Raw genomic sequence first — 26,014 nt, 5'->3', positions numbered from 1 at the left:
TAATGCTTTTAAATAGTTTGCTCTCTCAGTTTGCTTGATTTGAGGTAATTCACCTAGATTTTAAAGCACAAAGTAAAGGAATGGAAATCTGCTCTCTGAAACCACGTAAGAACATGTGTGTCCAATACTTCCTTCCAAAATCCTGCACTTCAGTTTTCCCTTATGTTTTTCATTTGCATTTTGGGTACAGTTCACATTGAATAACTTTAGCTGGCTAAAAGACAGCAGCCTAATGAGAGCTATTCCACTTAGTTTGGGCTGTGGCAGGAGTTAATAAAAATAAATAGATGGTTTCTCGGGCCTCCTATCCATCTCTAACTCTTACACTAGGAGTAATTTAATGATGAGTGCCTATTTCCGTCACCAAGAGAGGAAGTTTATACTTAGGTAGATGCTTTAGACCAACTGTGATTAGGTGAGAAAATCTCATTCTGCAAAACATATGCGCATATCCTAAATTATAAACTCTCTAAGTTAATGAGCCTTAGTCTTAAACGTAGCTTTCTGGCTAATTATAGTATTTATCATAATAAAAATTATAAAGTGACTGCAGAATTAACCTGAGACAAAATACTATTAATAATACTCAGTCCAAAATTAACCTAAGAAAAAAATGTCTTCGCTCCCTCCAGACACACTGGTACACTGCTGCTGCTTTAAAAGAACAAAAACCCTAAAATAAAAGATAACAAAAAACACTATCCAACGTACAAATATCTCTCAAAATGTTTGCATTTGCATGGATTATGAGAGCTAGGCACCAAAAAAAAATTATTTCAAATATCTCCAGTCATTTTTTTTCAGAGTATAGCCTCCAATCCACAGAGATTTTTTTTTCCACTTTGTGGGAATACAAGATAAAGGCGTCTGAAAGCAATTTTTCATTGAAAATTGTATAGTGAATATGCATGAACCAGAATTTTCTTTATTTCAAGTTTCACAGGCCAAATGCAGCTGTAATTTGCATCATTTACAATTTTGCTGTAAACTGACTTGGGGCATCTGTCTACATTATAGCCAAACCAGGCAAAAGATAAGTAGGAAAAATGGAAAACTTCTAACATAATTGATTTCCACCAAATAACACTGTCTCTGGTTGTTATAACAATTAGTTTATCAATTTAATGTTGATTATGGCTTTCCCATCGAGGAATAGGAAAGCTTGCTAAAGGATCTGGCACTGTTGCCACTAGAGCTGATACAGTATCTAATACATATGTTTACTTTTCTTTAGATATTTTCAGACATGTTAAGCAAAAATCTGGCTTTGCAACATAATTCTCCTTTTACAAATTTTATTTCACCATGCTCTGGCTAATTTTATCCTCTGGAGGCATAAATTTTTGCTTTGAAAAATCTATTTCCTTCAAGCTTGTAATTCAAGTGATAACATATGCTAAAGACAGACCAAGAAAAAAAAAGATTAATCTCTCAAAAGTGTTGAGAAAGCAATCAACATGGTTTCTAAATAAGTTAATAAACACGTCTTCAAATTTCTTCATAAGAAAACAGCTTCAAGAGCTCAGTGAATCATAAGATAGGAGGAATCCATTAATAAAGAAATGGGAACTTAAGTAACAAACCATTGAAATTAAATTGATATCTTACAAGGGATTTTTTTTAAATGCTTGACCTGCATAAACTACAAATTTAGCTACAAAGAGGGCATGTGGCATTTCTAATAATCTATCTGTTTTACATTGCATCCTGCAATATATTTTATATGCCTTGATTAATTTAGTGTTGCATATATCAAAAAACATAGCATCAAGTGTCTCATTTAAATAACAGAGTTTACAAATATGATTTGCCAGTAAAATAATTAATGAAATCACTGAATCTGCTTAGGAATATTTTTTATGCAAACTGAAAGTGATACTAATAAAGTTCAGCATGAATATTCCAGAGTAGCACATAGTGGGATTGCTTTAACTTCAACCCTTAAAAAACCCAGCACCACCATAAGGAAGCTCATCCTACCTTAGGTTTGTTTTCCCTTTCAGATAAAGACAGATAGTAAAGAGCTTTTGCTTACCTATTTTTAAGGTATTATTTTTAATTTCCTTTAATGTAACTATCCTAATTTTTATGTTCCCCATTTAGGTAGGAGATACACACCTTCAAAGAGGAATTCCAATTTACTCTAGATCACCTCCCCCTATTTCTTGTACATCTTTTAAATGACCATAGAGGAAACTTATAGAAAGTCTTATCTTTGGTCCTTTCCTTGGGTAGCTGAGGTACTGATGTCTGCTTTGACACAAGCTACATGTTAGATTTTTTTTAGCTTTTGATCTTAAATCTTTTACAAAAATATGCATATCCACAAGGAAAAAGCCACTATAAAGCAATAAATAGAGAGCGAAAGAGTGTGGAGGTTAATATATATCACTGCATATAGATAAAGTACTTATGTGTACCTACTTACATATAGTGTATAGTCTATATTTGTAGTGTATAGAGACTATATATATTCTCACTTGAGTATTATATATACACACTCTTTAAATAATTATATGTACTCTTTTGTTATACAAAATATAATTATGTCTAGCTGTGTATATCTATCACTTTGTGTATTATAAATATATATAGCAGTGAAAAAAGAAATAAACATAAATATTTGAGAAAAATAAAAATATTTCATTAAAACAAAAAAAAAGCTTGTCCTGGAGATCACTAAGTTCTCTTCCTGTCATTGCTAGTGTACTGACACGATAAGATGGAGATAGTGGACTGATGTCTCATTTCCTCCTTTTTTTTCAGTTCTAAGATTAAAATGGAAGAAGGAAGAGCAGCCTCCCACTTCCTGCCTGATTCTAGGAATGTAGGTCAGAAACAGCTGACATGCTGATTTCTCCAGAACAACCAGTCCACTGAACTAATTATTTCAATAAATTTTAAATCCTTGAAGATTTTGAATACTTTCTTCCAAAAAGCATATGCACCTTCATCTCCACAGACCAAATGAATTTCTACAAAGCGTGTGCTGTATTGAAGCTTTTTTTCTCCAAGAGATGTTGAGATCTGTGGCGTCGAAAAGCTGTTTCCACAGCTGCACACCTGGGAGCTGCCCCTGGCCGTTCCCCTCAGTGGATCTGCCTGTTGTGCAAGTGGGAGTGATTGCTGTTGGAAGCCATCAGATGAAGGATCAAACAAATAAGATCCACATGCTGGGAATCACTTGGTGGCAACGAGCAGTTCAAGGCATGGGTTGGAAGCAGTACCTGCTCTGGGCAAATATGTCACCTGGCTCACCTTAAGTTTGGCCCAGTTTCTTCTGTGTTAGCAGAGGATGCACTTGTACTCCTTTTTTTGTCGTCCTCTCCTATGTGGGGCGGGGGGTTATTGCTGGTTGAACCAGACCGCTGAGAGGCACAGGTAGAAATTATTTTGGCAGCCCAAGTAGGATCCAGCTAGGTTTGCACTCCAAAAAGCCTGACTGATTTTGTCTCAGGTGATCTGAAAACAGCTCCCACTTGAACTTGGTGACAGAGACACAGAACTAAAAGTATCATATAGTTCTTGTATAGCATATACGTAATGAGTAGTACATGTGAGTAGAAGAACATGGTGGTTTTGGAAGAATTGTTAAGAATCAAGATTCATGTTTAGAGAATATTTATTATTTAAATCTATTTAATTTTTAAAGATCTAAAGGTACTGCAACTGTAAAATAGTTCAATCATTATGACATGATTGTTGTATCTAACAATTTAACTATTTTTCAGTTGCAGTACCTTTAGATTTTTAAAAATTAATTCAATAGGGATCAGTACTAAAATCTGGATCTAGACATAGTTGAAATTTTCAGAAAGGCTTAGACATTCATGTGGTATAGTGTCACCTCCTGCAAAACCAACTTAAATGTTTATAAGGTTAGTTAGTCTTCAAGTTTTAAAATAGAAATGATCTGGTTGTTGAAATTTGGAAGATTTGCCCTATATTCATTTTGGAGAACAATTATTTCAGGGGTTGGGATAAGACCATAACTTTGTTTGTTGTGGCTGTTGCTCTGATCATATGTTTGTCTATGTTTTTTCAGTAGCATATTTAGAAAGGTAATGTATACAACTCTGTTTTGCATAGATATGCAGTGACACAGGTTTCATGCTTTTTTATCCAAAAATTTACTACACATACCTAAGGTCCTCCAGGCACCTGTTTTCTGGTGACATCAAGAGGATTGGTTGTGCATACCTGTGTGGATTGAGCTTTAGTTTCTTTGACTTTTACCTAAACACTTCTGTGAGTGTTAGACTTCATAAAAGTGCATACTGCCATGCTGGCAACGGGCACCTGCTGGAAAGGAGCCTACCTCTATCAAGGCAATGTTTCACTTGGGGATCTCGGTGCAGCAGGAGCCACAATCAGAGTAAGCAGTGCCTTCTCTGTGCTGTCTGGAGAAGAGATGTCCCATCTCCTGCCCAGAAAACAGGGCTGGTTGCATGAAGCAGAAAAGGATGAAGCACAGCCCATGCAGCCGCAGGACATGATCTGCCCCCTTAGGAGAGAGTGCAGGCTCCTGATGGTTGGTCATCCAGGAAGAGACTTCAGGACAGTCTGTGTGGTCCTCACCATCACTGCTGTCCCTGACAGCGCACTAACATTTAGTACATTTGTAGTTAGTACACTAGCATTAGGGGTATACATTTGGTAAGTACAATTTCTTCATTTTGTTATACCAGTACATGCCCAGTGTTTACTGTCATCCATCCAGTCCATGTGCCAGGGTGACTTCTATGTGTCTATTCACCAAGTAAGGGCTGAAAATGCAATGCTGGCACACACTTCTCTTCCAGCAGTCTGCTGCTGTATCAGGGTTTGTCCAGAGGCAACACTGTCTGTAGAAATGGTGTTGACTGGGGGGTCTGGAAGAAATGCAAGTGCACTTATGGTACCAGTGCTTTTGCATGGGTGTTCAGGCAGCAGGACCTGTGAAGGCAGATGTTTGCTGTGCTCTGCAACCTGATACAGGTTGTCAGGTCCAGGCACTGACTGTTCATGGAGAAAAGATGAGGAAGGCTGAGCATCTCACAAAGAACTGGATTCTATCCCTGCTTGGCACTCTGCTCCTGTCCAGGCTCCAGGAAATGTTGTAGCAGGGTCACTTCCATCCTCTCACCAGGCACAGATGAGTGGATGGGGATAGAGGAGGAATGGTGTATCTTGAGGTGCTGTGAATTTTTGAGCCTGTATTTATGGCATACTGAGGATACAGCTGGAGCATTCAGGAGGTGCCTTGAAAGCTGACAATGAGAACATAGGGAGGTGTATAAAGATATGATTATTTGCTTAGCTTTTGCATATACAATGTGGGATTCATGGTAGAATTTAAAAATATATAATACATATTTATATATGATCTTAACAACCTATATATGCTGAGCTAAGATTATTATCAGTGTAACCTGTTTGGATATTATATTGGATAAATTCCTTCAATTTTTTTTAGAACTTTATTCCTTTTTTCTTAAGCCTTTTAAAAGAGAGGAAATTATTATAATCTCTGATGTTCTGGCAGAATGCTTAAATGCTCTCATCATGCTACTTATTAGATCCAAGTATCAGAATATTCAAATAAAATCAAAAGAAAAATGTTAGTGGATTTCTAATTATGTCTTCAGAATGATGAGAATGCATTATGTGTTTTCTGGTTTTGAGAGTAAATGTTTCGAAGTCGTGTCTCTTAAGAGATCCTGAACATAAACCATCAGCATTAGGAAATTCCCATACTATGTTTTAACCAGAGTATTAAAAAAAAAATAAGAACATTCTATTTTGCACTAGTGACCTTTTTGTTCTCTTATAACAGCTCTAAGCTATTGCCCACAATATATTTTATTTTGCCATGTCTGTATGTTGACATGGAACCTATTATTTTAGATGAGAATGTTACTTCTGAAAAAAATTCATCAGTTTCAGTCAAAGGATTTTATATTATTCTTTGTCAAAGAAAAACAATGTGTTGGCTTTCATTTTTATCAGACATTTATGTCGAACCTGACATAAGCAGCAGGTTACTTCATTAATTCAGTAATTTAAGATACATCAACTTGCTTTTCTAACAGAGGTGTTGACACTACACTTGGTAACACAGTTTATATTCAGAACATACTTCAAGGTTGTCACTCATGTTATTATATTTTATATTCTTAGACTTTCTTGTAAAACCTATGGTCTGAAATTGTGAAATCAGAGCATATTTTGTCCTACATGTGACACTAGGTAGACTCCCTCTGGTGGTAAATTCCAACCTCAATTTAACAGGGATTACCATTTCTCTATATTGATCAAGTAGCTGCAGTGGCCAAGAGCTATGTGCACTAAAACTTACTGTGAAAGTAATATGACTGGAGTCCTTCTTTACAAAGTGGGTAACAAAATTCACAAAGATGTACTACAGAAAAACCTAAAATCTGTGCACCCCCTAGACAGGTAAAAAATACTTCTCACATTGTCCATCCAAGAAGATGAGCATATGAATGAAAAAAGGAGTAAAAGTAACTTGCAATATTGAAAAACACAAATCTACCGAATCAAAGCCTTTGCATGTTACTGAACTAAAATTCTAAGTAGTTTTTGTCTTTAGAAAAAAACATTTCCCTTGATAGCTTTGAGTAGTTACCATAATATGCATTTTCAAAGACCCAACTGCTTCCCAGAAAAGCTATCCAAAACTGGTGAGCCAAAATACCGAGATGATATAAAGCTGATAACACACGTCTCCACCAGTCCTTCAAAAGTGATTTAGTTGATGAAAATTCAGGCTTAATAATTCTGCCTTTACTCTATAGATAAGTGAAAAACTGAAAAAGGATTAAATTCTTAAATTAAGGAACTTGAAAATTGTCTGCTAGAATTTGAAAAAAAAGTATCAGAAGGAAACTATGAAACACACAAATGCAAAACAAGAACTAACCCGTAAGACAACAAAATATCATCTGCACATTCATTATGGATTTATTAACAGCAGCATTTTGCATAAGGCATGAGAAAGAGATTTTTATTTTTTTACATAATGTTTAGGCTCTGGGCCAAGAATATTATGTGTCTGTCGAGGACAGTAAAAAATATACACTGACTGAAAGTACTTCAAGGAACAGCAACAAAAGGATAAAAAATTAAATTACATAATCTCTGAGGAAAAACTGAGGAAGCAGTGAAAGATGTGATACTAATCAAATATATGAGAAGTTTTAAAGAATGGTGTAAAGAAAAGTGATGGTGAACCATCTTGCATTTCCCTTACAATGTTGCAAGAAGTAAAGTCTTACTTGTATATTGGGAAAGTTTGGGGCAGATAATTAATATGTGCAGTGTTGATGGAATGTGAACCAAATCTTTCAAGAGACATTGTGCAGTACTCTGGCTATGTTTTTAATGAATGATATGTGTATATGTGGCCTTAGAATAGGGAGCCTTAAGACTGGGTCTTCATTTTAGGTGCAAGGTGCTCTGTCTTAATGCTAAACCTATAAAACTTCTGCAGGGTATGCACAGTTTTAGCCTGTAGCTCAAAATGCAAGAGCAAGCACTGATTTCTCTTTATGTTGGAGATACCCACATTTTATGGATTGTTGAAAAGTGCTTATCAAAAGACACAGAGTTAAACTGTGATTTTTTTTTCTTGTCCCAGAGTTTCCATGAGAAAGGTGACTAATCGGTAATGCTTGTTGTAAAACTTACTTGTTATGTTTGGCATCTGCTGCCACTGAATGGTACCAGGAAGTCTGGATCTGTTGTTTTTCTTCCTTCATCCACACTCCACATATTTTTCTCAGTTTTATTTATATCTGAAAAGAAGCCACAGGGGATTTTTTTAAAAGAGAAGCATCCAGATGAAACAAGTGTTCCAGTTCACGTGAAGCAAATAGTAATCCTGAAACATAAACCAAAATCACTTAGATCATTCTGTCACAATATAAATCCTGTACAGTATTTTCTTAAGAATTCTTTAAAGAATGATCTTGTCTCTCACATTTGTTCAACATGATCAGTTACTTTTGTCAGTTAGGTATCTGTCTCTAATAACATTCTCCCTTATCATGGGATTGTAGGAGATGGGGCTGGAAAGGACCACAAGAAGCTTCTGGTTCATCACACTGCCTTATGTTCACCTATCTATCTCCTATCTGACCATATGTACAGATCAATTTTTAAAACTTACAATTTTTTGTTTTTAATTCTGATTACTGAAGAAGACTGATATGAAAATGTAAAGTAGAGAGAAAAGTCCTTAACAGCACCTGGGACAATATGGTGATCCTCCCTGCCTGCATTCCAACATTTTGCTCTGTCAAATGTATATTTTGTTTTCCTTTTGCTCCTTATGCTATTTTACAGGGTTTTTTTTTTTTTTTCCCTAGAATTGTTGTTTTCTACCTTCTGTCTTTCCTTCACCCTTATTTTCTGTTATTTTCACAAAAGATGGTAAAAAGAGAACTCAGTGAAATTACTTGCTATAGAAGATCTGTCAGAAGTACAGTATCTTTTCAGCGAAGAAAATGGAAATGCAATAATCACAGAAATGATGCTGGTAAGTGTTGATAATCATCTTGAGACATTCCCAGTCCATTTTTCCCTACTCTGAATTTATCTTGTGGTCTAGACATGCTGTGCAAGGACACGGTGATTATCCAGTGTTGTGTCCTAGCAGCACATTCCCTTCCTCACTTCTTTGACAGCTTGTGGTCTCCTCTGGACATCAGATTCCCTTCTCTACTCATTCAAGATAAATCTGATGCCAGTAGCATGACTGAAAGCCAGGCTAAAAGTGTTGGCTGGCCTCCCACCCATGTACTTATAGGAATGTAATGTGTTGGAAAAAAAATTTAGGGAAAAATCCAGCCTGTTTCTTTGAAGGTTCTTATACTAATCATACCATTCTACACTCCATGATGATGCAGTGTGGGCCACTCATGATTTATCAGAACTGTTTAGTTATGCTGAATTTGGATTTCAATAACATAAATTTTTGCAGAGTTTTTTGCAATCAACTTTCAACCTCCTTTGTGATTCTTCTTCCCTCCTTTCTTTCTTTCAGTAAATGTTGCTCTATCTGCATCGTTCTGCAGCCAGTGCCATTGTGAAATTTGGGAAGAGCTAGAAAAGCCAGTAACACCCTCTGTTACAGCTGGACTGATGTCCATTCAAGTGCTGCTCTGGAATGGATACTCAATGCTAGCAGCTGAATTGTGAAACTCTAGTTTATAAATTATGATTAAAAAGAAAAAGAACAAAAAAAAATTGTGTACAAAGAGGGAATGCTAAGCACTGGGTTTTTATAGTATAACTTAATAGGCTTGGACCTTTTTGTTTAACCTTATACTCTATTTGCAAGAAAAAGAATTAAAAAATTGAAAGGTCTGTTGAATTTCTGAATGCCAGATAGCGAAGACCTCTTTGCCCTGAAAATACAGAAGAAAAGAGATCTTAATGCATGTGCAGTGTGTTGTAATATGACATTTTCTTGTATAAATTGTAGCAGTATATTGATTCACAGTTGCTGCTGTTGACTGAGCATTTTTTTGGGTGGGGACTGTCCATTTCAGTGTGGAGTCTGGGAAACACCTTCAAAATATTGAAAGTTATGTCAGGTACATTTCTTTTCTGTGGAAAGATAAATGAGCTGCAGCAACAGAATACTCTAATAGTATTAGCAAAAAATCACATAGATCCCTGAAGGTTTCTTTTTTTTAAAAAAAAAAATTGTATTTCCATGATTAAAAAATTCACAGAAAGTCAGTTTATATGCAGAGCTTCTGTTTGTTTTGGAACTATTAGCCAGCTTTGATGCTGGAAAAGGATTCTTACCAGCTTTCTCTGTCTTCACAGCATACATTCCAGAAGGTCTACTATGTATGAGCTGAAACAGAGATGAAGAGAAGTCTAAGGCTTCACTGATGAAAATGATAAGCTGGTTCACCAGAAAGCAGCTAGAAATAGAATTTTTATTAAGTTTTTCTCTAAGAAGCACTCTAGGAGTTGACATGGACTGCAGAACATTTAGACCAGCAGTACCTGTGAATTTAGTTTGTTGATAATAAAGTTCAGTTTGGAGATCAGCTCCATCATTTTCTCATTTACCACCATAGGAAAGTAGATAAATTTGATACATTTTATGCTGTGCAAATAGTAAAAATCTCAAAGACTTCCTTAATTGATGGCCTAAAAGCTATGAAGAAAACTCTTACATGATAATTCCCAGAATAAAGGGAAGTCCAAAAACTAATGACAGATTTGGGTTTCATGGGCTGATTTTCCCCAGCCATACTACATCAATATAAATTTGTTTTTCCAGCTCCTTGAGCATGATGTCTCTTTGCATGACTAAGTGTCATGAAATACAGAGGGAATTCAGGAGAAACCTATAGGCTGAGTTCTGCCGTATCCACCATGTGTTGACCGAGAGGCACCTGAGAGGCTGGATTCCAGCTCAGTGGAATATTCAGAAGGGCTTGGGTGGCTCTACTAGCACTGAAGACTGTTTCCTTTTGCTTTTGTAAAACCATCATAAGGTGTTATTGTTTATCAGCATCCCAAGTGCCTGGGAATAAGTGTTGCGAAGATTTGGGCCATACACAACATTTTTCTTACCTTGTATGCCTTTGCCTTCTGTGGCAGTATCCAAGACTTTTAGTACTTTCTATAGTCTTTTTTCTTTTTTCATCAGGGAATATCCTAAATCCTTCTCCTACCCTTTGATTTATAAAAGTATAACAGAGGTGAATCTTTTGCTTTCATTTCATTTATGACAAAAAATTCACCTGCATTTTGCACCATGTATTTTTTTTAAAGGCCTCTCTCCAAGCAAGAGATCAAGCAAGCACATGTAAAATACATTGATGATCTATAAAACACAAAGAGAAAAGAGTAACAAATGGAGAAGATCTGATTAGCCAAAATGAAATAATGCATGGTTTTCCAGGGAAAATAATAGTGAGCACTGTCTGTAAATAGTATAGTATTCAGTATACTAAATACTATATATGTACAGTAATCAGGAGAAATAAAGCAAAAAAAAAAAAAAAAAATTACAATATAGCTGAAACTAAGGGATATTTGCCACTGGAGTACTTATAGCTTACTGAATGAATACACAATCTGATCATCAGCAACTATGTGCATTAAGAGTTAGTGACTTCCTGCAAGTAAACCCATTAAAAAATGAATCCATGTTTACTACCTACAGCATATATATTTTATAAGAACAGATCTCTTAACTGTCTCATGTATGCAATGTGTGCTATGGATTAAAAAAAAGCAGTGCATACATGCTGGTTAATGCCACAAGGCTTGAAAGCAGCACATTTGTCATGTCAATAGATAGTCACCAGCCAAAATTTGCCCATATCCTCTTATCTGCGTACGTGTCAACAATATACTTATCCTGGTTGTCTAGGGTTCAACAAAATCAGTCAAGTTTCCAGGGAGTATGGCACAGTTTGTATGCCATGAGAAGACTCAAAGGGAACTTGTGTGCAGTGAAAGGAGGTGAATGTATACTTTTAAACTTCCTAAGACATTCAAGCCTTTGAGCCTTTTAATGTCAAGAAAGTACACTAATTACTTAAACAAAAGGACCTGCTGATAAGAGAAGAGCTCAGACATTGGGTAGCATCTAAAACATGGGGCTGCCTAACAAGGTTAATATTTTTTTACATGTGCTCTGTCTTACTCTGTATAAATATCTTATCTGTAGTAGTGTTGTTTGTCACAAAACTAATGAACCTGTTAAAACTCAGGAAAACCATGTGATACATGGAACTGCACAGACATATTTAATAAAGCCTGTAGATTCCAATAATGAGAAACTCAGGCTGATGCACTACGATGTTCCCAAAATGCTATCTGAAAAAATCCTCAACACTATTTTTCTGCCAGATCAGGCTGATAAATTCCATGATGCATCATGCTAGGGCAAGCAGCATTTGGAGGAGCTCTGACAGACATCCTGGTGGTCTCCCCTTCTACTCCGGGCAAGCACAGGCAAGGTCAGCAAGGTCCCTATGGTGTCTGGAGACCACTGATATGCTGCATAGTGCTCTGGACAGATTCAGCAGGACGCAGTTGAGTTGGGTCAGTGTAAACACCTGCACTCTATCTGACCTGCTAACTTCTGAAGAGGAATTTCTCCTAATTGGTGTCTATAAAGAAAACTAATGCTAGGGGGGGGGGAAAAAACACATATTGGTCAGATAGTGGGTAAGAACCTCAGTCTGACCCAGCTGTGTCTTGTCTGTGACAAAGAAAAGTGAAATGAATTGCAAGGTCATTGCACCCTCCCTGTATCAGACTGTCTTTCATACTCAATAAATGATGTGTGATTACAGTAAGCAGCTACCTTTGAGGGAGTATATTTTGGCAAAGCCTCTCCCCTCTCTCTTCAGCACTGGTACTATGGCTTTGTGCCATGGTATCCTCCTACCTGTCAAAATACTTCAGTCTGAATTCACTGACTGCTACCAAGTGAGGAGTAAACCTGGTGTAAGGCAGTCACTGCTAGAATGCTCACAGTGGTGATGTTGCTGGGCAGAGAGGTCGCTCCACCCATCCTCACAGGGGTCATTCTGATATCTTTAGGACATCCTTCTCAAATACGGGGAGTGGTGGTTTAGGAGCTAACAGGTCATTTTGTCTAGGTCTCTGGTTCATGGAGAATACAGCAAAGTTATTGTCTCCTTTATTTTTCCAATTTTCCCAGTCCAGAATGACTCAGGCAGGGTATAGAGGGTTTTTGTCCATTTGTTTTGTTTCTCTTTTTTTTTGGCTTTGGGTTTGCTTTTTTTCATAGGGGGATGATTTTTTGTTATGTTTTAGTTTAGGTTTTTTGTACCTAAGGATTGAGTTTTCTCATTGCTTTCTCTCAAAAGCTCAACACTTGAATTTGTTTTTTTTATGGGTAATATAAACTGAAGACAGATTTTGTTTGCTTCTCTTTACTAAACTTCTCTTGTTAAAAATGACTGATGATTGTTTATCCTTTCTTTTGTGCTTTGAACAGGTATCAAATCCCATGTTTTGAGACAGGAATATAGAAGGGATTATGGATTTATCATCATTCATCATGCACTTCATTGTGCATGTGTGTGCCTGCACTGCAAACAGAGACTGCAGATAAATTCATTTGTCTCTTTGCAGTGAGCTGTAATTAGAATTCTGACTGTCTGGAAAGTGACTATTTATTACACTGCAAAACTACAGAGCTAGATTAACTTTTTTCTGGAGGCTTTTCAAAAACACCATTTGCACTTTCTGGCATGCACTGAATAATAATGACATAGTGCAATAGCTTCTTAATATTTTGCAACGCAATAGCAAATATGAGCCCATGCCATCCACTGGGAGCCCACTGGGTTAAGTCATGCATAAACATCATTTGTTTTGGCTCCATCTAAAAGATCTTACGATCAAGTGAGCTAGACTAAGCCTGAGAGAACATATGTCCTATACAGTCTTTATTGCTTCACCCCAATGCAGATGGCTTCCTAAAGGCACAAGAGGAGTGCCCCAGTGTAAGCAGCATCTGGCAGCACAGAGCTAGTGGAGTTACCCTGTTGATGGCCTCTCTTTGGTTGATGGCACACAATGATGGCCCCTGTTTGTGCCCACAATCTTTGGCTATCATCTCCACTCTTAGATAAGCTAAAAGCTGAGTCAGCCTCAAAAGATATCAGAAGAGAGGATAGTTAAGTGCCTGATCCAAAATGCCAAACTGTAGGGGTGACTTTAATGAGACTACCAGTTTCTTTGAAACACAAAATTGTTCTTCAGACACAGACAAGGGTTTAGAACTGACTATATAGTCCTTGAAATAATATGGGTCTAGTCCTTGAAATTATATGTGTAACCTTCAAAACCTGTTCTGTATATAGCAGATGCAAATTTCTATTCCCTTGCCTGTGAACATCTTGAAGCAGGAATTCTAGGTCAAACAGATTCCTTAGCAGCCTTTAATTTGAGGTGCATTTTTCCCTGTAACAATATCAAATTCTTACCTTTTAGTCTGGAATATGCTGTTCTTTTAGGACTAGTCAGTTTTTCTTATTATTTGAACAAAATCAAGGTCTGCTGTTAAAGGAGACTAAAATAAAATTACATGTCTGCAGCTAAAGAAAAAAGAGAAACACTGAAGTGTTCTTTCTTACCATCTCTAATACTGAAGCCTAAAAATGTAGAAAATGTACATCTGGATTAGGAATGTCTTTGAAAATTCCAGTAATAACTTTTAATGCTCAGATAAGGTTCTGTTTTGATCAATAGGGTTATTATGTTAAACAACTCTGTGTACACGTGAAACACAGTTGCTAGAGACAATTATTTAATTCTGTTTTCCTAGTGCTGCTTGTTTGTATAGACACATTGAATGAAATACTAATATCAGTACAGGGAAGTTTGGGAAGTTTTGGTTCTCTGTGTGTAAGAATTGTGTCTGTGTGTGAATGACTGAAGGGATGTAAGGTATAAATCAGGATATTTAGCAGAATGGAAGATGGAAAGTGGTGCTACAATACCTTTAGCAAAGATGCAGTTTTAATAAAGTCTGGTCTTTTTCCCTTTACTTTTCTCGCTTTACTTTTCTCCATTTACCCTTTTTTGGCCAGGAATTCTGTATACTGTAGCACTGCCCCCTTGACACCATCCAGAGGTTCTTTGATGTCACAAAGTCCTTTAGAAAAACAGATTTTCAATGTTTCCATTATTGTTTTAGTGTTTCATGTATACCAGGCCTACTGTACCATTTGTTAGCCTCTTCCATTTGTTTATCTTGCCTATTTTTTCTTTTCCTGAACTGTCAATGTCTAAAGGCAGTGGATGTCCTTCTGTGCTGTCATCAAGGGCCAAAAGAGCTGTGAGTTGCTCCCTGTGACTGGACACCCAAAGTACTAAAAGATATATATATGAAAGATTTTCTGTGACCCATGTGGAAGATACCTGGCTGTTAGAATAAGGTGCTGTCAGAAGGACTGCTGTACTACATTGTGGGAATGACTCATTCCATCCTGAAAAATCTTAAAAGAATAATCAAAACCAATATGCCACCAACTTTAAACTTGAAAAAAAGGAGCTTGAAACACTACAAGAAAACTCACACAGATGCTGTGATTTCTACTGGAGGAGAAGAACTTACCATGCTATATTTGCATTTCATTGAGTTTAATCATTGAAATAAAATACAATATATAAAACTAATGATAGTAGCAGTATTATTAGTACACAAAGGAGAGAGAAAGAAAAATAAAACTCAAGAGAAAGCGATGCATGATACAATGCTCACCACTTGCTGACCAATGCCCAGACTGTTCCCCAAGCCATAGCATCACAGAATCAACTAGATTAGAATAGACCTTTGAGACCATCAAGTCCAACCTATGACCTAAAACCCCCTTATCAACTAAATCATGGCACTGAGTGCCACATCCATTCTTTTTTTAAACACCTCCAGGGACAGTGACTCTACCACCTCCCTGGGAAGCCCATTTGAGTGCTTAACCATGCTTTCTGTAGAGAATTATTTTCGAATGTCTAGCCTAAATTTCTCCTGGCACAGCTTAAGACTGCTGATCTTAAGATCAGCAGCTCCTGGCAGCTCCCCTCAGTTTAAATACTGGACTAAACATTCTATGGTATGGAATACCCTTCTGGCCAGCTCAGATCAGGTGTCCTGGTTTTGCTTCCTCCCAGCTTCTGCCAGTGACAGCTTTTGCCCCTCTATGCCAAAGCAGAGGACACTAAAATGTCCTTAATTTAGAGTAAGCACTACTTACCAATGACTAAAATATTATTGACACTATTGTCATACTAAATCCTAAGCACAGCACTGCATCAGCTACTAGGAAGAAAATTAGCTCAATCCCAGCCAAAATAACGGCACACTCCTTTGTAATGCAGTGCACATGCATGCCTCCCAGATGACTGAATGACCTTAAAATAATTGCTTGTTCCTAGGAGTTCTCACCAAATCTGTTTACACTTAAAAATTACAAAACTCACTCAAGTAGGAAATTCAGTGTTAAAGATGCCACAAATGGAGCAATTCCTTGAGTACTGCTGATGTAAAGGAATCTCTATGTCACTGACTAATTCTCATCATATAAGAATAGCAATTAGGCCTAAATTTTATTCACAGATGATAGAGGTAGGAGGCATTAAAACATCTTTATTTCCTTTTTGTAAGTAGGAAAACCAGCAAAATCTAGAAGTTCAAAGTTCAGTAGCTTTACCGATTTTCCACTGAGCCTAATCAGCATGAGTTCCTCATTCTTAATTTTGGTGGTTTTAGTGACTTGCTCTGTAGTTGGACTTCATAATGCTACTTTGTGCCGACACTGCAGTAGATGTAGCATTCATTCCTGTCCCTCAAGGACACCACCAGCTGTGCAGCTGCAACACAGGCTCAAGCACAGTCCCAGGAGATATGCTTAGCTGATAAATCACTATATTTGGCAGTGATTTAAACTAATACCCTTGCACTGAAGCAGGGTGCTAACACTAAGTAAGTCACTGTTCAGGGAGAGCTCAGGAAGCCCTTTTTCCCACTGCTGAACTGCCAGGTGCCTGTGCAAAGGATTGCAACCTGCTGCAGTTGCAGTCCCAACCTGTTTGCACTCTCATAGTCAGACCTGTAGGCTCAGTTTCACAAAGAGCTCTAATTTTAGCCTCTTTTTGGACAGTTTTATTATATCTTAATTATAGCTTGCACACGTGCAGTATATGTTAAATACCAGACCACTCTGACTGATCAGCTGCAGCCTTAGCAGATCAAGTAACCAACATTACTTTAAATAAACTTCCTATGTCATGGAGTTGGTACTGTCATTTAAATTTTTCAGTGAATATGACCTTCTTATTACTATTTCAATTCAGCAGTACCAGAGAAGTCTTTGTATATTCAGGGAGAAATATTATATAGACTTTATCAAACAGAAAATATAATCAACTCACTTCATAGTTGATTAAATATTTTTAATTTTTTCAGTGTGTTTTACTGTATATCAAATTATCCTTGTCTTATAAACATAGGGAAAAATTCCAGAGAAGGCACATATAACATGAGGTGCTTTGGGGTAGCACACAAAATATGACACGAATGTGAATAACAGGTTTGTTATCTGTATATTTTTCCAAAAATTATTTCATTTTTCTTCATCTCATGAGAATTTGAAAAGGATTGTAGGAAGTTCCTAAGATATTGAATATCATTTCCATAAATAGCCACAAATAAGCATGAAAAAGCAGTTCTGAACCACAAGAACTGGCTGGGGTTTCAAAATGCAGCTTGAACACACAGAGGGTTTAAATTTTTGTGTGGCTTCTAGGACAGGCTTGTGCTGAAAGATAAGATTTAGCTTGCTTTACATCTAAACATTTGACACTTTTTTGGGCATCCTATATTTGATTTTTGGAAGATTTAGTACTTTCAGTTATTTGAAATACCAACTGATCCAAAAGAAAATGATAAGATTTTACAGCCAGATGTTAAAATTTTGACATGTTAAGCATGAATAAATTCATACCTGTGCACTGAATTTAGGCATTTAAATTATTTCAATTGCAAGTTAATTCAAGAATTCTTTTTCTGCCTTTCATAACTCAAATTTTAAAAGTCCTAATATTCTTCCTACTCCTGACTGTCACAGCCCAAAATGTTTTTTTTAACCTAATTTAAATAGTAATCTATTTCTCAAAGACCCTGTTCTGTTCAGGTACAGCTACACAATCAAATGAAGGTATGGCTGTAATATGTGGTAGTTTTTCCACACCAGCCTCATAGAACAAGCACTGATAACAATAACAGTCATGGCATCAGGGCAGTCTTAGTATGTGCTATCAGAAAAGAAGCTCTCCAGGGACCCTTAGTTAAATTAAAAGCAGTATGCTAGGATATGGTACAGCTGCACTTTAATAGGCAGTCATATCTTTCCCTTCTCATCAAAACCACCAAGAGGGTTAGGAGCACAAATCTTTATTGACCACCAGTAAAATTTGTTATACTAACTCATTGAGGCACTTCATAAGTCTTCCTCTAACTTATCTTCACTGGTTATACATACCATAAATATTGTTCTTCTGTCCATCTATCAATCAATCAGCAAATGAGGTTGTTTGAGCTAATGGTGAACTAATGATATACTAATGGTTCTCTCTGGAAGACTACAGCATGCTTTAGCTTTGTAAAAATAATTGTTCTTCTCCTGCTCTGAATTTGATAAGTAGGTAAAACATACTACATTATACCATGCTCTAAGAAAATACCATTAACTACTTCTCTATTGATAGAGGTGGTTGTTAACAAGAATTATCTGCAATCATCTTTCTTGCTGCATTTTATTCTGCTGCTATAAGAGCCAGTACATAAGTGTGTGTGTGGCATTAACAGCAGTCCAGCAGTTAGTGTGGATCTCTGCTGTTACACATTACAGTTCATAGCCATTATTTTTTAATCTAAGCGGAGCTTGGATCTATATGCATGCATGTCTACTGTATTAATTTCACAATAACTTCTCTAAACCAGCCCAACATGCCTCCTTTTACTTATGTATTCTTTATGGCCCTGAGTTCTGTTTTGTGCTGGTTCAAGATATAATATTAGTATGTTAATTTCTTTTCCTTCTGAAGACTTGAAACAGCTTTCAAAGTGTGACATAAAATCATTTATCTTAAAAACACTCAGATACTGCTGATCTAAGGTCCAGAGAGGTTGAGCGACATATCTGTAGGAATTCTCTGTTGCAAAGGAATAGTAAAGTAGAAAATAATGACAAAAGCAGTATTTTGATACTTAAAAAATATCTCTAGGTATCAGACATAGGCTGCAGACATGCAGAATAATTCTTAGAGGAACTAGCAAATAACATTTTGCATTACACTCTTAAATGAAATAGGATTTCACATTCCATTTAAGACCTGTTTTTTTGTCTAGAACATGCAGAAAAATCAATCTGAATTAACTTTTAAAATAGATTGGCTAAACCACTTTAAGTTTCTGTGTAACCAACTCTCATTTAGAATGTATTAATTTACTTTGGAAGTAAATGCAGTTAGATTGAATTAGGGCCACTTCAATTTTGAATGAGAATGTGTACATAATGCAGTTAAAGTAATCACAACTTTAAATTCACACCTTTAGTTAATTTGTATTAGTTTTCTTGAGTGTTCCCAGACATATAAACTCTAAATCTCACTGAAGTCAATAAACATCTCTTCAGATGTGCATTGTTATGTATCCAGAGAGAACAGAGCAAGCAAGACAGCCTAAAGGAACATTTCCTGACAGCCAATAATGCTGCAGACACAAGGTGAAGGTAGCGTTTCCTATCTAGTAAAAACTATGGTGAAAGCAACTGTGTCTTGTGAGTGGTATGATCCAGCACCTGAACGCTAAAAACACTTAGAATCACCTACTGTCAACATTTCATTATAGCTGTGATAGCCAAATTTTTGACACGGAAATAATGTTATCAAAATTGACTGCAGTGGGTTGTTCCCCCTTGTCAGGCAACATCACCTATGACAACTGAGAAGCATTTAATGAACTGTGGGTGTTGATAGCACATGCCAAATTTCCTTCTTTCCCTGCAAACTGCGGGTCTTAATGACCTGGTTTGCTGCAGACCTGATGGCCACCCGCTGCCAGCTGTGTCTGCACTGTGTACAGCTTGCTCCTTTCAGGAACTGCAAAGGGAAAAGTCTGAGAGAGCATTTATTTGGGCTACTGAAAAAGCAGTGGGAGATGTGAAGGAAGAAGACAGGGGCAATACAGTCTCTAATAAGTCCCATCTTTACTCTAACAGTGCAGATTAAAACTTACATGACAACAATGCACGTGCCAAGTGAACAACAGGATTTCTGCCTAGAATTTCTGTTCAGAGGTAACAAAATGCAATGGCTGAACGACTGAGAAATGCCAAGGCACAAACATGAAGCAAATCACTTGGCAGTAGCTGCATATGGATAACAGACTGCTCTAAGAAGTGAGAGAAACCAGATGTCTAGCCATCAGGGCTCGGTTGATTGAAATTTGCTTTTACACTTGCAAATTGAAAATACGGTAACACTGTCAATCTTAAAATTTAAAAATTAAAACTGGATGGCTTGCAGTGAATTTGACTATGTTTGCTATTTCAATAAGAGGAAAAGTTATCAAAATACTGTTAAAAAAATACTGAGTTGAAAACACTGCTATCACAGATTTTTTTGAAAGAAGAAGTTGAAAGTATAAGCAATTCTGATTAGAATATTTTTAGTAGAGCTAATTTGCTTCATTTGGGCTTCATTTTACTTTTAAAGGTTGTAATTTTAAAAAGTTGCATGGAAATAGTCAAACTAAATTCTTCTTTCCAAAAGATGAATCAGATCAGGAGAGATTTTTTGAACTGTATTAGCTTTTGTCTTAATCTTGCATAATATGAAACACAAATCCTAACATTTATGTTTTTAACATGTACAAACAACCTGACAATTTTAACTTAATATGAAACTGTGCACCTACAGTTAAATGAAAATTTATAGCAGGTTACCATATTAATTAAACATAACATTCTAAATCCACACTTAGGCATTAAGATATAAAAGTCTTCTTTTAGAAGAGCAACATTATTATATTTGTTAATAAAAAATAAAAATGTTTGGTATCCATCGGCCTATGGATAATTTAAGTGCATCAAGCTTCTCATACACATAAGCTATTAGTGAGAGATAGGAAAAGAAACAAAATACAGCTGATAGGAAGAAGAGCGTACTTATAGAATGCAATGCATGACAGATTACTTTTTTTGCTCTTGTTGTCACATTTTTCAATTTCCACTAAGGTGTCATTTTAATTATGCTTGGATACTAACAAATTTCAAGCCAATAACAAATTTCTCTCTGCAGCAAGAAACAGATTAGGGACATGGACTGCAGGCAGCTTGCTCTTGTTGAGTGTTTCAAATCTGTGATCCTATTTTATGGCTCTAGCCTGGTTAAAAGTGTCTAATAAGTCATCAGAAGTTTTGTTTGTATGGGAGTATGAGCTCCAGGCAGCACTGAGCCCATGGCATCCTTTCACTGATATGCCTCCCACTCTCTTCCATGAAAGCTGGCCAATAGGATTGGTTTTCAGTTCAGCAGTGGAAATGAAATACATTATTACAAAGATTTCCCCTGATTTGACTAAATGTTGTTTATACCAGCCTTTTCTTGTGAGCAGTTTATCAAAAGAAAATGTTCAGCAATCTTTTAATTCAAAAGCTGCATCTCAAGGTTGAGGAAACTTCATGTACTCCAGGGCAAATCATAATGAAAATTTGAGGTTTAGAAACATCATTTTAATGGCAAAATACTTATTTTATCCTTCCCTATTTCATTTAAGCCATGGGCTTTCTATTATGATTATTTATGGTTATCATTTTGGCTGCTCTGAGCAGCAGTGTCTTGGCTTACTTGTCTTCTCCACTCAGGATGAAAAATGAAGTTTGAAAGAATGTTCATTACCTTCACGGCATGTGTTGACTGCACTGATTCTTCATCTGCCAAACTGCATATGCTGGCTTCTGGCTCTTCTGGAGACCTCTGGAACTAAAAGTAATTGATCAAATTAATTCTAATATAATCCCACACAGACCCTGCTACCACTGCAGCTTGTTAACCTTATATGCAAACTGTTTATTTAAACTATATGGATGACATCATAAAAACTACCTTCAATACATCAAAAAAGTATGAAATTAAAGCCCATTTTAACATTTTTTCAAATATATGACTTGTGTTATGTTACATTTTCTCTAAAAAGCAGAATTTGGAACCTCAGTGCTTACAGAATTAATTTCAATTCAGTTGGTCCTACTTCCCAAATAATTGGATTTTCCCGTACTCTTTAAAAACTAACCACAACTTTCAAATGATCCAGTTTATCACAGCAGCTTTGTACACAGTGTGAAGTGTCAGTTGAAGGATCTGAGCAGCAATTTTCTGAACTGTGCACTCTCTTTTATGTCATATAATCACAGAATGCCCTGAGCTCAAAGGCACATGGAAGATCATCTAGCTCCAACCCTGGTGCCATGAGCAGGGTGGTGATCCTTATTCTTGGATTTTGTGGACTTTTATGTCAAATCCTTAATAGATCTGTATCACACCTTACAGACTCCAGTCCACCTATTGCCTCCCTACAGCAGCTACGATTTCTGCTTATGCAAACGATTAAAGCAGTTCTAATAAACACCTTTGCAATTGTTTCCATGATCCCATGTTTTTCCTACCTTCATGCTGGCTGCTAGAGGTAGGGTGCTGTTGGCACCAGCTATAAATGGTGCCTCGTGCAATGACCTGGCATAATGTGTGAAAGACAAAATGTGCCTGATCATTCTGTCACAGCACAACATAAAATTCGGTATAAGAGTAACTATTCATAAATCATCAGAAATGCCAAGGGTACCTAAGACAACAGAAAATGATTCTCATAACAAAACAAGAGTGAGGACGTAAGTGTGGACACAGCCACTAGTGATTTATAGGTATAGAATGTTCCCCGCTGATTCGGGATCCCAGCTTCAACCAGACACAACATGGTGAAATAAAAGTAGCACAGAAGTCTCAGCTTGAGGATTTCCTATAATTTATTGCTTTGGCCCAAGCACTCGACATGATGAAGTCATATATGTATATATATATTTGTGTGTGTATATATATATATGTATATGTATATATGTGTGTGTATGTATATATATATGTATATAGAAATTACTTTGCATAGTATTGAAAAACTCAAAAAGCAAGTTTAGTATATCAGAAACATATTAAGATGATCATCAGAATATAAAGTAGTATCTTTCAATCATTTGCCTTCATCATTAGTGCTTGGTGGGGTAGCAGCTAAGACCTGTTAGATCTTACAGTACTACCTCAGGGAAAATATTTAATGCTTACTAAATATGGATTCTGAATGGGCACAGTGAAGACTATCATGAAAGCACTCCTAGGAGAATAATACATTATAACCCTGTTCTGTGATTATTCTTCTGCTTAAAAAGCAAAATTGCCCTTTGCAGGTAAGCCAGGCTCATTCTCATAGGGTTTCATGACAGCTTTTTAAATTCTCTTGGCTCTAGCCTAGTGGGTACTTTTCCCAAAACACCACAGTTGTAGTAGGAAGGATATAACACACATTACAGTTAATTTCTTGTAGAATTCCTCAATGCTATATACCACAATGTCTATCTGCTTAAGGCTAAATGACAACTTTTCAGTTTAAGTTTTTTTTCTGAAAGCAAATACTGAGATGCAGCCTTTTTACAAATCATGACTTCTTTTTCAGATTTAGGAAAAATCTTGCAGTTAAAATGAGAGATAAAATTCTGAAATTATGCTTCTTGTCTGGGACATAGAAGTCCTCAGTTCAAGTCCACACTCTACATTATTTCTCTTCTAGTAGTTTAGGAGCTTAGCTTTTTACAGCAAAGGAAGGTAATGTAATGGTTGAAAAAATATATTATTAATTTAAAAATTAAAAACATTCTCATTTCTTGTTATTCATGCAAATAGCTGCAAAGAGAATAAGTTACTAAGCAATAATAATATTCACAATGCTCTAGCCAATTATTGAGGATACCAAGATATGAAATGTGAGGTATGGCCATTGTTTTTTTCAGCTTACATTAAGCAAATACCAGCTATGGAGAGATATGGCTCCATTTCACATACCAAAATTCCCAAATATGGTTTGTGTGCTGGAGTTTTGTTGGTTTTTTTTCTTTCTTATTGTTTCAGCTTTTGTAATAAAAATTACTCTGTTTTTCCCACACACCTTTCTCCAGGTGCAGATGTTCACAGCAGTCCAGTGATCCTTTAGACTGCTGCTTAGGGACAAATTCTCTAATACCTTAAAAACTAAACTTATTTATTGACAAGCATAGTAGGCTGCCTTATCCAAGCCCTTGGTAATCACTGAAAATCATCATTTTCCCTAAAGAATCATCAAAGAATTGTATCATCAGTTCCTCAAAGAGGGAAATGTAACAGCCTCTCCTCATGAACAGTGCCAGTTAGCCAGAAAAATTTGAAATATATATCCCTCAAGCACAAGGTGTGTAGGACCTGCAGCTTCCACCTTGACGATCTGTACGAGGGTCCCCACAACAGCGGGGGTAAACCTGATGTGGAAGGTACCCCCATAACTTACTAGCCTGCAGGAGAAGCAAATCCAAGTGTTTTCAGTCTTACAAAGTCAACAGGTCACTCCATCTATTTTTCAGCTGAGCACTGCACAGGCTGACAACGTTCCCTACTCTCCCAATCTCTTGATTTCTTTCCACACAGCCCGTAATTCTATATTAGTCTTCTATAAACAGGTCGTGGTAGATACAGGCACTTTCTGTTTATAGCTAGTGATTCTTCAATGCTTTGTGCATGTATGAATTCCTCTTTTTAAATTTTGAAAGGGTAACTAATCCCAACAGAAATATTACTGCAATAAAAAAAACTCAGAAAATTGTATCTATGGGCACATCAGTTTCAAGTTCTTGATGGATTAATCAAGAAATTTTTTGCAAGAACTGTAAATAACAAGGAAACAGGATTATATTTTAATTTTTCTTTAGAAAACAGAAGCAGTATAGACTACTTTTTTGGAAAGTGCCACTGGTTTATGCATCATTGCAGTTAATAACTTATTCTGGGTATTAAATCTGTCACATTCCTTTGACTTAGAATAGAATTGAAGAATTTACAGCCAGAGACCCAAATCTGACCTAGCAATTTGAAAGCATAACAGAGATATGAATCCAATTTTTCTCTGTCCAAACACTGACACACATACCTTGTATCAGAGAAACATCTGAACAAGTCATATTTAATATCAGACTAAAATTATTACAAAAATGAGAGCATGAGGATTATTAAACACTCATTTGCTGAAGAGACTTCACTCCCGAAAAGACCTCACCAACAGGCTCTAGCTGATAATGCTAAAAATTTCTTCAAAGAACAACAAATTTGGTCTGCTCTTATTACCCACATTCCATGCCCTCATAATTAAAATAAATGCTTCCATTTTTGACTTCATGTAAAAAAACCCCTAATACACTCATTTTTGCAGATATCTTTGTGACAGCAGTGTTATCAATGTTAGACTAGTAAGATCCAAAGGATTACTCACCAGTTTGGTTTTGGTTTTTTTTAATATAACAGGATTGTGTGAGGAGAAAGGGTGAAAATACAGCTTTGAAAATCCCATTTTGCACTGTCTTTTCAAAAAAGTGCAGAGCATCTTTTTTTCTGTTGGGTTATACTGAATTTTACATTTGTGGCAATGACTACAAGACAAGGAGAGCCTACATCTTCTCTTGAAGATGTCAGAACACAAATCCACAGGTGGAAGAATTTCGTATTACTAAGTAAGGGTGAAATTGGATGTGTGTGAAGTGGCACTGAAGCAGGGAAATGATCTACCAAACACTTATGGTCATTGGGGACCTTATGCTTGAGCAAGCAGGAAGACAAGGAATAAGAGGAGTGCGGCAAAGGTGTACCTGTGTGGGTCAGGAAGGCCAGGAAGGTCTTTGAAGGCATGGACTTACTTTCCAGCTTTTTCACAGGTAAGATTTTCGCTTCAAGGGGGTGGAAACGTTCTTGCAAAAAACAAAAAAACCCAGGGGGTTAGGCCCTCACCTCTTTCCAAAGAGCAGCGGGAGATAGAGCTGTGGCAGCGGCAGGGAACATCTCCTCCCACTGCATACTTTCTGGGCAGGTCCCAGCGTTATCTCAGTCGCCAGGCCTTCCACGCCATCCATCAGCCCTTATCTCCCTGAGGGCCCAGCGCTGCCTCGCGCCCCTGCCCATGCTGCTGGGGCTCCAGGTCGGCAGCACCATTTGGGGCAGGGGGAAGAAGGACTGGGGCCTGCTCTCTCTGCTCCCATCCCCGTGTCCAGAGTTGGCTGAAATGCCAGTGCACACGTACAGGACAAGGTCCTCCGAAAAGGGACAGAAGCTGAGGCCTTTGACATGTTTCAGTCGTTTAGTTTCCGCTTCTTTG

The 26,014-nt window shown here is 36.9% G+C and overlaps 1 long non-coding RNA gene across 1 annotated transcript; it reads right to left on the bottom strand.

Annotated features, from left to right (window-relative positions):
• Positions 1-4,323: 4,323 nt before the first annotated feature.
• On the bottom strand, positions 4,324-25,601 carry LOC148184462 (uncharacterized). Its single transcript, XR_015772417.1, has 4 exons — positions 25,512-25,601; positions 21,478-21,561; positions 7,690-7,796; positions 4,324-5,249 (listed from the first exon to the last, which is right to left on the bottom strand). It is a non-coding gene; the product is annotated as an uncharacterized LOC148184462 (long non-coding RNA).
• Positions 25,602-26,014: the final 413 nt, after the last annotated feature.

This window comes from Pseudopodoces humilis, chromosome 4 (assembly GCF_049639895.1).
Source record: "Pseudopodoces humilis isolate 2021_Gansu_Grassland_sample_001 chromosome 4, ASM4963989v1, whole genome shotgun sequence".
NCBI classification, from domain to species: domain Eukaryota; kingdom Metazoa; phylum Chordata; class Aves; order Passeriformes; family Paridae; genus Pseudopodoces; species Pseudopodoces humilis.
This window is presented reverse-complemented; position numbering and strand designations above follow the sequence as displayed.